The sequence below is a fragment of the Delphinapterus leucas genome, chromosome 2 (assembly GCF_059928025.1).
Source record: "Delphinapterus leucas isolate spDelLeu-1000000601 "Yukka" chromosome 2, BTC_Dleu_Yukka2, whole genome shotgun sequence".
NCBI classification, from domain to species: Eukaryota; Metazoa; Chordata; class Mammalia; order Artiodactyla; family Monodontidae; genus Delphinapterus; species Delphinapterus leucas.
Genome location: NC_143130.1, coordinates 115,411,207 through 115,425,024, shown reverse-complemented (window position 1 = coordinate 115,425,024; position 13,818 = coordinate 115,411,207). Strand labels below are relative to the sequence as shown.

General features: G+C 39.1%; 1 protein-coding gene across 10 annotated transcripts in view; it reads right to left on the bottom strand.

Annotated features, from left to right (window-relative positions):
• ARHGAP5 (Rho GTPase activating protein 5) overlaps window positions 1–13,223 on the bottom strand; it is a 106,269-nt gene extending 93,046 nt beyond the window's left edge. For 4 of the 10 annotated variants that reach the window (XR_016392163.1, XM_022553468.3, XM_089907584.1 and 1 more), the window contains exon 1: window positions 12,450–12,655. The gene's annotated coding sequence lies outside the window, so the exon portion shown is untranslated. Of the gene's footprint in view, window positions 1–858; window positions 12,012–12,449; window positions 12,657–12,823; window positions 12,920–13,203 lie in introns of those variants that run through there. The other 6 variants (XM_089907585.1, XM_089907586.1, XM_089907588.1 and 3 more) reach the window with 4 other exon arrangements.
• Between the last annotated feature and the right edge of the window lie 595 nt (window positions 13,224–13,818).

The following is a 13,818-nucleotide window of genomic DNA, read 5'->3' as shown; positions in this document are numbered from 1 at the left end:
ACTGTTATAAATGCACGATGACCTCAAAATTTAAGACAAATCTAACAACAAAAAAAACTAAATACAAATTTTAATGTGATCTTACAAAGTTTAAAATAAAACCCTCTTAACCAAATGTGCATTTTGTTTCTACTTCTTCCTATGAGTTTGAGGAAACAACTAGTCTTTTCCCCTCCCTCAATTTTCCTGCCTTTTCTGACTGGAGGCTGGCTATGATTGACGATAACTAAAACATACTAGTTGCGTGAACAGCTCTCTCACAACTTTAAAAAACTATCTGCTTTCTGTAACATGGTTCCTCAAAACTCATTCCCTAAAATGGAATTTCATATGAATTTAGCAAAATTTTAGAATTAAAAAAAATTTTCAAGAAGTTTCAACATACTCCTGTGAAATCTATCAAATTTTATATCTAAAACCAATTAAGGATATTCATATACTTAAACAAGGAAATATAAATGAACAGTTAATACAAATAATGACAGCATTTAACTAGATCAATGCTTCTCAAACGATCTAAGGACCTTTTATTTCATATCTGTAAGTCAATTTTTAAAAATACAATGAATGAAATGTTTAAAAAATCTAGGTCCCAGTTTCTTATTAGATTCAAGAGATACAAAATTACTGTCAAATTGTTTCTAAATGTTTTTGATTTCTGTATTTATTCCCTCTGAGTATTTACAAAGAGCTCAGAGATCACATTTTGAGTAGCACAAAGCTAAAGAATTTTACGATTGTATATTTGAGAAAATCTTTTAGAATTATTTGATATACCAACAACATCAAATAAACTTTAAGAATTGCATGTAATTTAATTTAGGTTATTTGTGTGGAAGCAATGAATCAGTCTCTTACGAAGGTATTATTTGGAGATTCTTCACATTCTTTTGAGGTTGAAGGAAAAGCAATACATCATTTCTACCACATCAAAATTTCACAAGGAAAATATCCAGTCATGTACATCAACATATGTGAAAATTATCTTCAATCCAGACAAAATAAAAGAATAAAAAGACCATGAGGAAAAAAATAAAGGTAAGAAAAGAACCACTACCTGCCCCCAATATGTGGCTTCTCCACTACCCTCAAAATTGCAAGTAAACATCTATTTAGGTTGTGCTGCACATCTGCTATACTAACAACTAATGGTAAAGAGAAATTATTCTTGAAATTTAAATTCTAATATTTCTAGTACAATATTTTAAAATAAAATTTCAGATTTATTCTTGTATTCTCTAAGTTTATCCTATCAGCCTCAACCAAATATTAATTTTAACAATATCAACCATCTGATATTCAAGCAAAATGTTTATTATCTTCAATTCGGTAATAAATAAAATATTGTCATGTTGAAGGAGCAACATAAGTAGTAGAACACCATGAGTAAATAGAACTGATTTCAAATTCAACTCCTAGTATTTACTAGTTTGACAATAGTAAAGCCCTAAACCTCTTGAGACATGGTTCCCCCATCTATAAAATAGGGCTGCCTATCTATACAAATTTAAGAACTAATTTTTTCTTTAATGTTAAGTGCCTAGCAAAGAAAAAAATGCTTAACAAATACTAAGTTCTGCTTTTAAAATTTGATTCTTAGAACCAAGGAAGCTTTTGAAGATTTATTAAAAATGATGTGATCAGACTGGTGACTTACAAATATTTATCTGGTAGCAGTATATACAATAACTAGCAGTATAAGAAATTAGGGCAGTCCCACCCAATGCTCTTAACTCTCTTTCATTAAGTAAAAATTTTTACAAATCTTAAAGTGATCAAACTGAATATTTGCACTTAGCACCAAGTTTAACATTCTTTACCTAAACTGCATAAAAGAACAACTGGGCTACTTAATGGATATTTACTGAAAAGACAACAGTGAACTAACTGGATAACAAAGTTATAAACAGTGATAAAAAGGGAAATTGGTTTGTGAAAATAGCATAGTGATTCATAACTAACAAGAAAAAAAATTGAAAACACAGTGGAATACGTGGAAAGAAGGTCTATCCTTCTTTCTTACTAAGCAAGCAAAAAATTGCAGAAGATATCCTTTTAAATGTAAATCAAAAGAAAATATAACTGGGGAATTTTTACATTAAACAGTACAAACACTGGAACTACACATAGCTCTTTATTAACTCTGTGGTAGACAAACATCTATTCTGAAAACTAAGAGCAATTCAAAGAAGTTTAAGACTATCCCCTGCTTTCCAGCTTAAGAGACACAAAGCTGTTAATAGAAAGGTAACAATACAACATCATATGGAACTGAATATTGCAGAAAAATTTCAACTACAAATCTAATCCTTGTCATAATGGTCACATCTTTGTTAATATTTTTTACATATACTTATTGAAACACATGAAAAGAATCATTCATGCTCTCCTAGAGCATAAACCTCAAAAGACTGAGATACTTTTCTATCTAAAGTTATAGAGTATAAGAGTAGAAATAAAAACACTATCACAAAATCAATTTTTAAAGTTTCAGAAAGAAAAAGGCCTTAAAAGTAAATGAAGATGAGTGGAGGCATGAAGTCTTCACGCTTTCATCAGTCATTGAAAACTGGAAGGCTTTTTATCTAACAGACAAAAAAAAAACCCTCTACTATGTGTTTTTTTTTTTGCGGTGCGAAGGCCTCTCACCGCTGTGGCCTCTCCCGTTGCAGAGCACAGGCTCTGGACGCGCAGGCTCAGTGGCCATGGCTCACAGGCCCAGCTGCTCCGCGGCATGTGGGATCTTCCCGGACCGGGGCACGAACCCGTGTCCCCTGCATCGGCAGGCGGACTCCCAACCACTGCGTCACCAGGGAAGCCCCTCTATTATACTGAGGATAATTTTTAATACTAAGGCTTCAACACATCCTAATTAATTTGTTAGTGGCAGTCTCTGAATTACAAATACTGAAGTTTAAATTAAAACTAAGGTAGCTTTGTGTGACATTTATGGTTAACAAACCAAATTTACAGTAAACTACCAATTAGACACAGTGAGGAACATCCATATTCTTTTTTCTAACGATGCTCTCAGGCAGGCTACCTGCTGGTATTCTGAAGTCAGATCCAGAGTTTATGTCATGAGTCGCCATATAGTGATTTTCAAATTCTGGTGGGAAAATTCTTTCATCTAGAGGTGGGAAAGAACACTGGGCAAATAAATAGTTGCTCTCTCCAACTCTTCATCAGAGCAGTGTCTTCTTTATTTGATTTACAGGTTTACTTAACTCAGAAACTGAAGTTTATAAAAGTGTTTTCCGATCTTTAAAATGTTTCAGAAATCCTAGACCAGAAAAAAAAAAATTGTTGCCATCCTGCCCTCAAAAAGATTTTGCCATTTGTTTGAGTACGCTATTACCACCCCAAGGGAGAAAGACAGCTCTCATGAGATTGGCTGTAATAGGTTATAAAGAAATTTACTTTCAGACACTTGGATAGTTTATACATACATGAATTATCCACTGGCCCTCACTATCCAAGTCAAAACTGCCCTCATTAACTAACCAAGGTAATTTTTCTGCTGTGCTGATAAAAAATGAATGCCTTCTGGTTTTTTTTGTTTTGAGTTCCCACTAATAAGCTAACGGCCAATGTCTATAGGCAGCCTGTTTGATTTAATTTGAAAATTCCTTTCAAATATTTTTAATGGTAATATTTGACTATGTCAATCCAGACATATCTTTTCTATTTTTTTTTTTTTGGCGGTACGCAGGCCTCTCACTGTTGTGGCCTCTCCCATTGCGGAGCACAGGCTCCGGACGCACAGGCTCCGGACGCACAGGCTCCGGCGGCATGTGGGATCTTCCCGGACCAGGGCACGAACCCGTGTCCCCTGCATCGGCAGACGGACTCTCAACCACTGCGCCACCAGGGAAGCCCCTCTTTTCTATTTTTGACATAACTATTTTCATATAACTAAAAATACCTTGTTCTCTCTAACATCTACTATCATGCTGATTTTTGCTCATGAAAAAACCAAGATAAAAACAATGACCTACTCAAAGTTAGAGGGTTAAGATGAGTCTCTTGATGACCAATCTACTTTCTTAAGCAGTAGTGCTGCTTTTAATAGTTTGCAATCAGTTTCTCATCCTGCCTTTAAGATTATCCTATAAACTTTCACTTCAAGGAAATGTTTAGATTAAGCATCCTTACAGAAATTAATGACAATGTACAATTTTTGAGTGGAACTGTCCTACAGTTGTCTGCTGCAATGAAGCTACCTCTACAACTAAGTTTTCTGAGCAATTTTAAGCCATTCAAACGTAACATGCTCCTTTTAATGGAGTTTTAATAACATGAAGTGGTTTTCTGCAAAAAAAAATGTTTTTAAGTTCTATAAGGGATCTAGGAAACTGAAAAGATTCTTATTAATTCTGGACTTAAACTAAATTTTGTTTTGTACCTTTTCACAGAACTGTTGCACTCATTAATCAATAAAAAGTATATTTTAAAAACTATTTTACACTTTTAAGTTACCATACTGTGTCAGGAAATTCTTGCTGGCCCTATCTTCAAAATACATCCAGAATTTATTGCTTTTCACTACCTTTACTGCTATAACTCTGATCTCATTCCACTGTCATCTCTGGCTCTGGATTATTCCAAAGGCTTCTAAACTAATTTCTCTGCTTCCACTCCTGCTCCCCTTCCCCAGTCTGTTCATAGAGCAGCCAGAGTAATTCTTTTAAAACATAAGTCAGATCCTTCCTTTCTTTTGCTCAAAACTCTCCAGTGGTTCCTAAAAATAAAAGCCAAGTCCTTTCAATGGCTTTCTACAAGATCTACCTTCTCCAGCCCTATCTTACTCTCTGACCTACTCTCATACTATTCTCCCCATTCTCATTCTATTCCAGTCACAGTGAGAAACCCTGAACTGTCGCTCAACAAGCCAAACATGTTCCTACCTTTGCACTTATTTCCTAATACTCCCCAAATTCCCCTTTGCTTACCCTCCTAACTTACTATACAACTTACTTCTTTATTATCTGTCATTAACTCTATCCCTCTCCCTGCCCCACTCCAGGTTTAATAAAGATGCACAAAGGCACAAATCTGTTCATTCCATCATCTGGGCTCCCAAGAGCCCAGAACAGTCCTTCCCACCTAGTAGCTATTCAACAAATGCATGAATGCTAATAAATATTAAAATCAAATGTTCTTAAATCTTCGGTTAAAAAAAAAAAAGTAAAGCACGTTAGGTTTACTAAATAGGTGCCATGATTTAATAATCTAAAAGATTTTCTAAAGCTACTTATGGAGAAAATATACATATATTCAAGGTCCCAAAATTTTTTGTCAAAAATTAAGCCATCAGAATAAAGACTAACTATAATCTATAATACTGTACAGGCATACCTCGGAGATATTGCAGGTTTGGTTGCAGACCACCACAAGAAAGCAAGTATCACAATAACGTACCACCACAAGAAAGCAAGTATCACAATAACGTAAGTCACATGAATTTTTTGGTTTCTCAGTGCATATGAAAGTTATGTTTACACTATACTGTAGTCTACTAAGTGTTCAGTACCATTATGTCTAAAAAAACAATGTACATACCTTAACTAAAAAATAATGCTGTTAGAAAAATGGTGTCTATAGACTTGCTCTACACAGGGTTGCCAAAAACCTTGAATGAGCAAAAACACAGTATCTGTGAAGCGTAATAAAATGTATGCCTGTATTCAGCCAGAATAATCATCTAACTTTTATTTTTGACACCTAAAAATTTTTTTAAATCACAACTATTTACTACAGAAAACATTTCAAAGACCTAATTATGCAGAAGCAGCTCTGTAATTATGTGCTCCATCTTCTTTAAGTCAAATAGAGAAAATATCCCTTAAATAAACAAATATTCAAGACAGAAGCAGATCCAAGCCCAAAGGTGATCATATATTCCACAATCTTAGGTAAACTTATCGAGAACAGTTTGAGAATAAAAACATCAACTGTATACTAAAAGATGAATATGGCATAATATTGCCTTAAAATATACTTTTCTTAATGTTGCTAGTTCTCAATGACAAATATATGCCATAAAAATTAGAAGAAGAAATGGAAAAGTCATTTTAACATATAAAAGATAGCTAAGTAAACAATGTTAACACCTGTAGGAGAGTCAATCATATTCCATGTTTTCTTTGACCAAGGTCTGTACCACATAAGCACACTATCTTAAGGGTGAAAGGAATGCTGAAGTCATCATTCCTATGAATTAGTCTTTATTGAAGCATATCTTGGTAAGATTCAGGATAAACTGTTAGGATGGAGATTTTGTTTTGTTTTTTACCATATTCCTAGCACTCAGATCAGTGCCTGACACACAGTGGGTGCTCAAGTATTTGATGACTGAATGAATCAATCTCCAGACTCGGATCCCAAACCACTGGACAATCTTGAAGTCATATTCACAGTCACAATTAACAAAATCACACACTATTATGGGTCCATAAGGTTTAGCACAGCAGAATATTCTAATATAAAAAGTCCAGTATTTTTTCCAAGATCTTTAGTCTGCTCATTAACAAATTATGGGCTTATAAACATTAAGCCTGAAGGGTACCTTCCAGAAGGGTCTCAGTAGGCAGAACTCTGAGATCTCCCCAAAACCTACTCAGCAAATGTAATTCTGCTTTTATCCATTTTTACCTTTTGATATTTCAAGGATTTATTGTTTGAAAAAGTTTCATTGCAGAAAATATTTGAAAAGCAATGATGTAAACTACTCCCTAGATAGATTAACTGCCTATCCTGTTTTTAATCCACACTTTCCTCTAACAACATGTTGTCTCTGAGGACGTGGTGTCAAAGTTATTCTAAACTCTTCCTAGTCCATTTCCTTATTCTGTGATGAAAACAGAAGAACCAACAGTAACCTCATTTACATCAACCTATGTAAGCAACCCATTAAGTACATACTGTGCTTAGCTACTATTTGCTTAGCTTTATGTCAGAAGTTTTGAGGGTACAAAGGTATGTATAGGGAAGTCCACTAAGCCAGGCTATGAATATGCTCCCTTCCAGGGTCTGAGTCCTTTCTTCTCACTTTGAAGAACTGAAAAGCAGGGGGAAAGGGCATAATTTAACGTTTGTTATTGTAATGCTACACAGGAGGGAAAACAAACTGTATTAAGTTTAACAATATTCTTAATTATGGGAACATTAGGTGGTCAAATAAGAATCTCAAAAAGGGGTATAGACTAAAAAGGAGGTATGGATTTTTTTTTTAAAGGCTGAAAAACACTTTCTCCACTATTTTTAAGAAGCTTTATATATAGTACCATAGCTGAGGAGTCACAGGCAGTGTGTTATACTATGGAACTGATAAATGTAACAGGATTTCAAAGAAATGAAAAATCAGTACATATTGGTATAGGTCAGGGCTTGGAAAACTTTTTCTGTAAAAGGCCAGACAGTAAATATTACAGCCATAGACAATACTTACAAAAATGATCACTGGTTATTTATGGACAATGAAATTTGAATTCCATATAATTTTCACATATATCAAAATATTATTCTTTTAACTGTTTCCTCAACCATTTCAAAATGTAAAAAGCCATTAAATGAAAACAGGCAGCAGGCTGGATTTGGCCCAGAGGCTATAATCTGCAGACCCCTGCAACAGATTAAAGGATCTGAGTAAACTCTGAAAACAGACTGGATTTGGATTTTAAAAAGAAGTCCTTCCTGGTGTGTGATTAGGATGGAGTGGTTGAGCACAGCTGCCATGCTGGAAAGTGGAAACTTATTTCTTATTTATTTCTGAAGATATAAGATCTACGGAAGGTCTTCAAGGGCAAACATGAGTTAGACTTTGTAATGAGCAATAAGAAGCCATTCCAGATTAGACGTAGAATACAAAACTGGATTTGGTAGGGCACAATGCCCAAGAGATGTATATATACTAGAGGCTTGAAAGCACCTGAACTATCACAGAACTGAAAACAGCAGTCCAAGACAAAGATCTTGGTGACTGGCTGCTAGATAAAAGAAATAAAAACAAATGAGTCAATGTTTCTTAAAGAAAAACTAATCAGTCTCAGCAACAGATGGTGCTATCACTTGAGTTTCAGGTAACAGTATTACCAAGACAAATGAAAATACAGAAATGAAATGAGGCAAAGTCAAGATCAGTAACATCAATTTCAAGATCATAAACTTTAGAAAATTATTTAAGAGACCATTTGATTTAATACTCTTTTTAACAAGCATCCAAAGAGTTACAAACTTACAGAGAAGAGTAGAAATCTGGATCTCAGTTTCCCAGATCATAGGAATGTTAATTTTCTACCTTCTCTTCAGTAATCAACCAAAATAAAAATAAAGGAGCAAATAAAAAGAGATACATTATCCTGACTCTGGAAAGGCAAGTATAGAAAGAAACATAAAATACTGGATCACAATATTGGATCACTAGGAAGAAAAAGAACAAACTATATACCTTAACAGAAGCCAAAGAATGAGTTTTCCAAGGCTGTTTGACAATGCCAAATATAATAACAAGGACAGTAATGAAGATGTAATTTGTTTATTTCCCGATTACTCCTCCTATTAACCTTGTGTTAACACTTTTCCCCAATCCTTCAATTTGGCTCACAACATACAAACTGATGCTCTTATATTTTTACCTTATATTTTCTCCTCACCTGTCAATTTATCCACACTTCCCCTGTGCTTTGGGTCCACAGTGTCATTAACTTAAATGTCTTTTTTTCTCACTCATTCCAATCCTAGGCAACTTGCAAATGACATCTCCTTTATCTAAATTCCTTTACACCAATTTTTAAATCAATAGGTACTACCTTGTATATGGCTCTTCTACTCTACTTCTAACTGGCATTTAACTATTCCTAAATTGCCAAGCTCACTCCCCACCAAAGCTGTAAGCTCTTTTAAGGGAGCAATATTTTATATTTCCTTGTATCACTCACAGTGTCTAGTTGCTCAATAAAATACTTGTCAGGGATAATAAAATAGACTAAATCTAATACGAAGCTAGAAAAATAAAAATTCACCTTTCCATTAACTCTTCATGATGAAAAGCTTGAGAATCTAACCAAATGGAACATACCAGTCATATTTTAACCCTAAAATTACAAAGTTATGCATAATTTTTTCCCAACAGTCTAATTCTAAGGAGTAAAACACACAGACATGACCAAATATTAACAACCTACTTTATCTGACTGCAAATCTAAGGAATTGTGGACAGTCAACCTCCAAAATACAGTGAAAAAACAAAAACCTTTTTTGTCTCTCTTACATTCAAACTCCTATTTGCAGTCAAAACATCCAAATTCAAATGCTTCTTCTGTAAAGGTTTCCCAAAGAGGCCCTGATAGAAACAGTGGTTCTCTTTTCCGCATCTCTTAGTACTTGTAACTATTTACTCCTGGTAAAGTTACTACTAACTTATCTTGGTACCCCCAAGGCCAGGCATATAATAAGTGCCAAAAAAGATAATCTGAACTAATGAATACAAATTGGAGGCTTTCAAAAAATTCCTAATGCAGATGATTTCTTTTTTCAAAGGAATTTTTATATTTAAGTATTGATACAATGCATTTAATAGACAAAAATAAAGGCTGCCCTGGTTTTGAAGGGTGGGGTAACAGAGGAAGTCTCAAGACATCCAGCAAAAATCCATAAGGGATCCAAGGAACAGAATTTGAAAACCAATTAAAGTTCATACTTAAAATTCTTAGTACTGAACTATTTTTTCTTAATTTTCCGAGTTTGAGAAAATTATCAACAACCTTCATGTAAACAAATAGGAGCTTGATTACTCAAGTCACCAAATAATGGATCACTTTATAAAGTTTCTTCACAGTTCTTTAAAAAGCCGAATTCCCTTGGTGTACTTCAAATGTATTTTACAAACATCCTTTAGGAACATAAGACATTACTAAAACAGAACACTATACAGCGTTTCTTGAGTGAACTATATTACCTGTATCCTTCCTTAGTGGGCAAAGAAACAATTAGCCCAAATAAACAGTTTTAAAAATAATATCTACGGAAACTGAACTTGTGAAAATTAAAACATTCTGTAGCTATCAAGAAAATCTCTATTATGCCATTTCATATTTAAGAAGTGAATACTAAAGGCAACACTTACCTTAAGTCCTGCTAATGATGAAAAAGTAAAAGTTTAGTAAGCTCTTCTTGAGAAATAATTTTTTCAATTTAAAAGTGAGTTACAAAACTATTATTCTAAGCTGTGCCACAACTTCAATTCCAAAAAAAGAATGCAAGTACAGTATTTTATTCCTTAAAAAATCTTAACTTTCAAGGTCAAAATAATTTTCTCCGAAAGAGCAAGTGTGCAGATTTAAATCTGCCTTTCAAACATAAAAAGATGGGGGCAGGGGCACGGTTTGAAAACATTTAGGATAAGTACCAGGTGACAGAAGTAAGATATTAATTTTGCAATACAATTTCTAAATGGCTAATTTAAATGTGGGGGAGGGGTGCTAAAAAACTGATAAAGATATCAGATTCTGTGACAATTCTTTCTCATATCAAAGTGTAACACACCCCATTCCCCAGTGCTCTTACAATTAACGTACAAAGAATGGTAAAATAAGACATGCTGAGGTGGGTTAAAAAAAAAATGTAGCCTACACATGACAACCAAATCGATTGTTATCTAGTCACCTGTATTGCTCTAATTTTTGCTTTAAGTCCATCTGATCAATAGTGCTATTTCTTGAAAGTTAAATGCACAGGTATTCCCAGCTTTTCGGTCATGTATGTTTAGTTATATGCTCCAAGGCCTATAAAAGTTTTTGGTGATCTGCATTTACCAGTCTCTTCCTCTGATCTATTGATACTACACAGATACAAGAAATGTGAGTCAACTACAAAGAACACATGAAAAAGCCAAAAATGAGAAAGCAATTTAAAATGGAAGCAAAACCTTAATCTGGAAACTGTCTAGCAGGTTACCTATATGGTCAGTATGTCTATCTAAAAATACTAAGTAAGAGTACAGTTTTATCACATTAAAGTCAAATAAACTGGAATTGACAGCAAAACACTTCCAAACACATTTTATTAACATATCTTACTTAACTAAATATTTTTCTTAAGAGTTGAATCTAGATCACATTTTTGTTAAAAGAACCATCTTAAATGGAGACTTAGAGAAATATGCCCTGAAATGAAGGAGAACATCCATGTAAATAAACACTCCCTAATATACTATTCAAATTGAATACTGGTTTTGGATTTAAGTGGAGTCGACAAACCCCGCCCCCCAACACCTGTAGAAGACAGCATAAGTAAAAATCAGTAAATATAGCGATGTATTTCACTGTTTTATACCTGAACACTTTTTAAAGAATGATGTCGTTTCCTACCAATCACAAAGGCAAAAGCAAATTATCGTTGGGAATTTAAAGTTAAAAACGCGCGTACACACCATCTGCATGCCTATTTTGGCCTAAATTTAGAACATTTAAATTCCCATATATTCAACGTGGGCCCAGACTGGAGCTTCTCCCCTACAACTTTCTCGAAATTTTACTAAACGTCCTGATAGTTTGCCTTGAATTCCGAGCACCTTTCAGCCTCAGCTGCACCCAGAGCGTCCACCTCACTTGCATTTCTAGTAACGCTGGAGAGGGAGGGTGTGAAGGAGTGAGTGTATTTATGTGTGGATAAGTGCGCGCGCGCTCCCGCGCAGCTCCCCACCCCCACCCCGATACTTTTCTTTAGTGGAAACAGGGAGAATCTAGAGGTTATTCTAGCGAGAACTCAGTATCAAAGGCTCACCCAGTCGCAATCAACCCTTAGGACTCTTGTGTTTTGGTTGCGCAGCGCAACTTCTCATATCCTACCCTGAGCTTTAGAAGCAGACGGGAAATTGGTGAACAGAACCCAGGGAGAAGTGGGGGAGCTAGGGGAAAAAAGTGAAAGGGCCGATCCCCCAGAAAGACGCTCAAGTTTGCAACGAGGACTGTGTCTCCGCGAATATGCGCCCACCCCCTCTCCCCCTTCCAGGTGGAACTCGTTAACAGCAGCCACCCGGGCAACAGACACGGCCACCTTCCTCCCCCACGCACCATCCGAGACCAGAGCAAGTGAGGGCGGCGGGCGAGATGGGACACCCGGCGGGGCCCGCGCGATCCCCGGCCGCCACCAGGCCTCCGCCGACCCCTGCCCCGTCACCTGTGGAGAAAGCGCCCCCCACCCCCACGGCCTCTCTGCCCTTCACGCCGCCCGTATCCTCCCCGCGGCAGCCGCTCCCCGCCCCGGCCTGCAAGGACCGAGCGCGGCGCCAGGCTCCCCTCGGCGGCTGCGGGGCCCCAGCCCCTTGAACTGGTTACAACCGGCGGCGGCGACCGAGCGGGACAGAGGGCAGCGGGCGGCTGGAGGGTCCCCGGCGGGGAGGGGGCGAGCCGGCAGGCCGGAAGGAGCGGGGAGTCGCAAGGTCCTACCTAACACCGTCGGTCTCCTCCATCTCCTCCTCAACGGCAGCGGCCCCGGCGGTGGCGGCGGCAGCGACATTCCTGGGGAGCGCTCCCGCCGCCGCCTCCTCCTCCACTCTCTGCTCGTCTCTCTTCCCCGGCGCGCTCACCGTGCGCCGCGTCCCTTCAGCCACCTCCCCCCGCCCTCCCCAACACACACGCCCCGAAACCTCAAGCCCTACGGCTCCCGCGGACGGGTAACCCACCCTCCCTCCCTCCCCGCCACCAGCGGCGGCCCCGTCCCTCCCCCCTTCCCCTGCGCCCGCCGCCGCGCCGGGCTCAGTAATGGCGGCCACTCGGGCTCCCTCGCGCTGACGGATCTCTCCCTCTCTCCCGAACTTTACCTCAGCATCTCTCCCGGCGCGCACCGCCGGAACGCACGCGCGCGCGCGCGCGCTGCCACACACCCGGCCGGGGGCGGAGCGGCGGCGCAGCCTCGACGGGGCGCGCGCGCGCGCAGCCACAGCGCCCTCCCCACAATCCCCCGCCCCCGCCGCCCTCACCTCGCGACGCCTCCCGCGCCGCGAGCCCGGCTGGGCCCCGCCCCTGCCCTCGTCTCCCGGGAGCCTGGGAAGGCGCGAGCTCCCGAGAAGGAGGGAGGGAGCGAGCGCGCGGGGCCGCGTCCTCGCTCGCGTCCCGGCTCCCCCATTGGCTTCTGCCCCTCCCCCTTCTTCCTCCGCCCCTCCCACCCATTGGTTCCCTCTCTTACTCCATTCCTTCTCACCTTTTCCCTTCTACCCATTGGCGTGAGTGTTTTTCCTCTGCTTTCCCCTTTCTCCGTATTCTGCTCCTCCTCCGTCCCATCCTCCACGCTTTAGAAGCTGCAGACCATGCCGCCCTGAGCACGGTCGTCTCCAAACCTTTCCTGCTTTCTCCCTTTCCTTCTGTTCCGGTTTCTGGCCGTAACTGAGAGCAAACCACAATACTGAAAAGGAACCAGATATTGTGTTAGCCGCAAAACATCGCATGGGCACTGAATGATTCTCGATAAATCAGCCTACGGCCTCAGAGCGTTAAAGAATTCAAGAGATGAAAATATGCGCCCAAGCTCGTTCTCAGGGACATACTTGCCTGTATGCTCCTGTGTGTGCAGCCAGTTTTCTGCCTGGGATCGCTGGCCAACTACAGACATCACCCGCACGGGACCTGGTGCCATACTCACCCAGAAAGCAAAACTCCATGGGAGCAAGAAGAATCCATTTCGCCGTCGACACCGCACAAGGACGGAGGCAGGCCCTCGAGTCCGTTCTTGTGGAAGTTGAGCGAGATGCCAAGACATGGGGCGGATTTTGGGGTGGCCCAGAAGACCCCTGCTCACACCACTACCAGCCCAACCTTA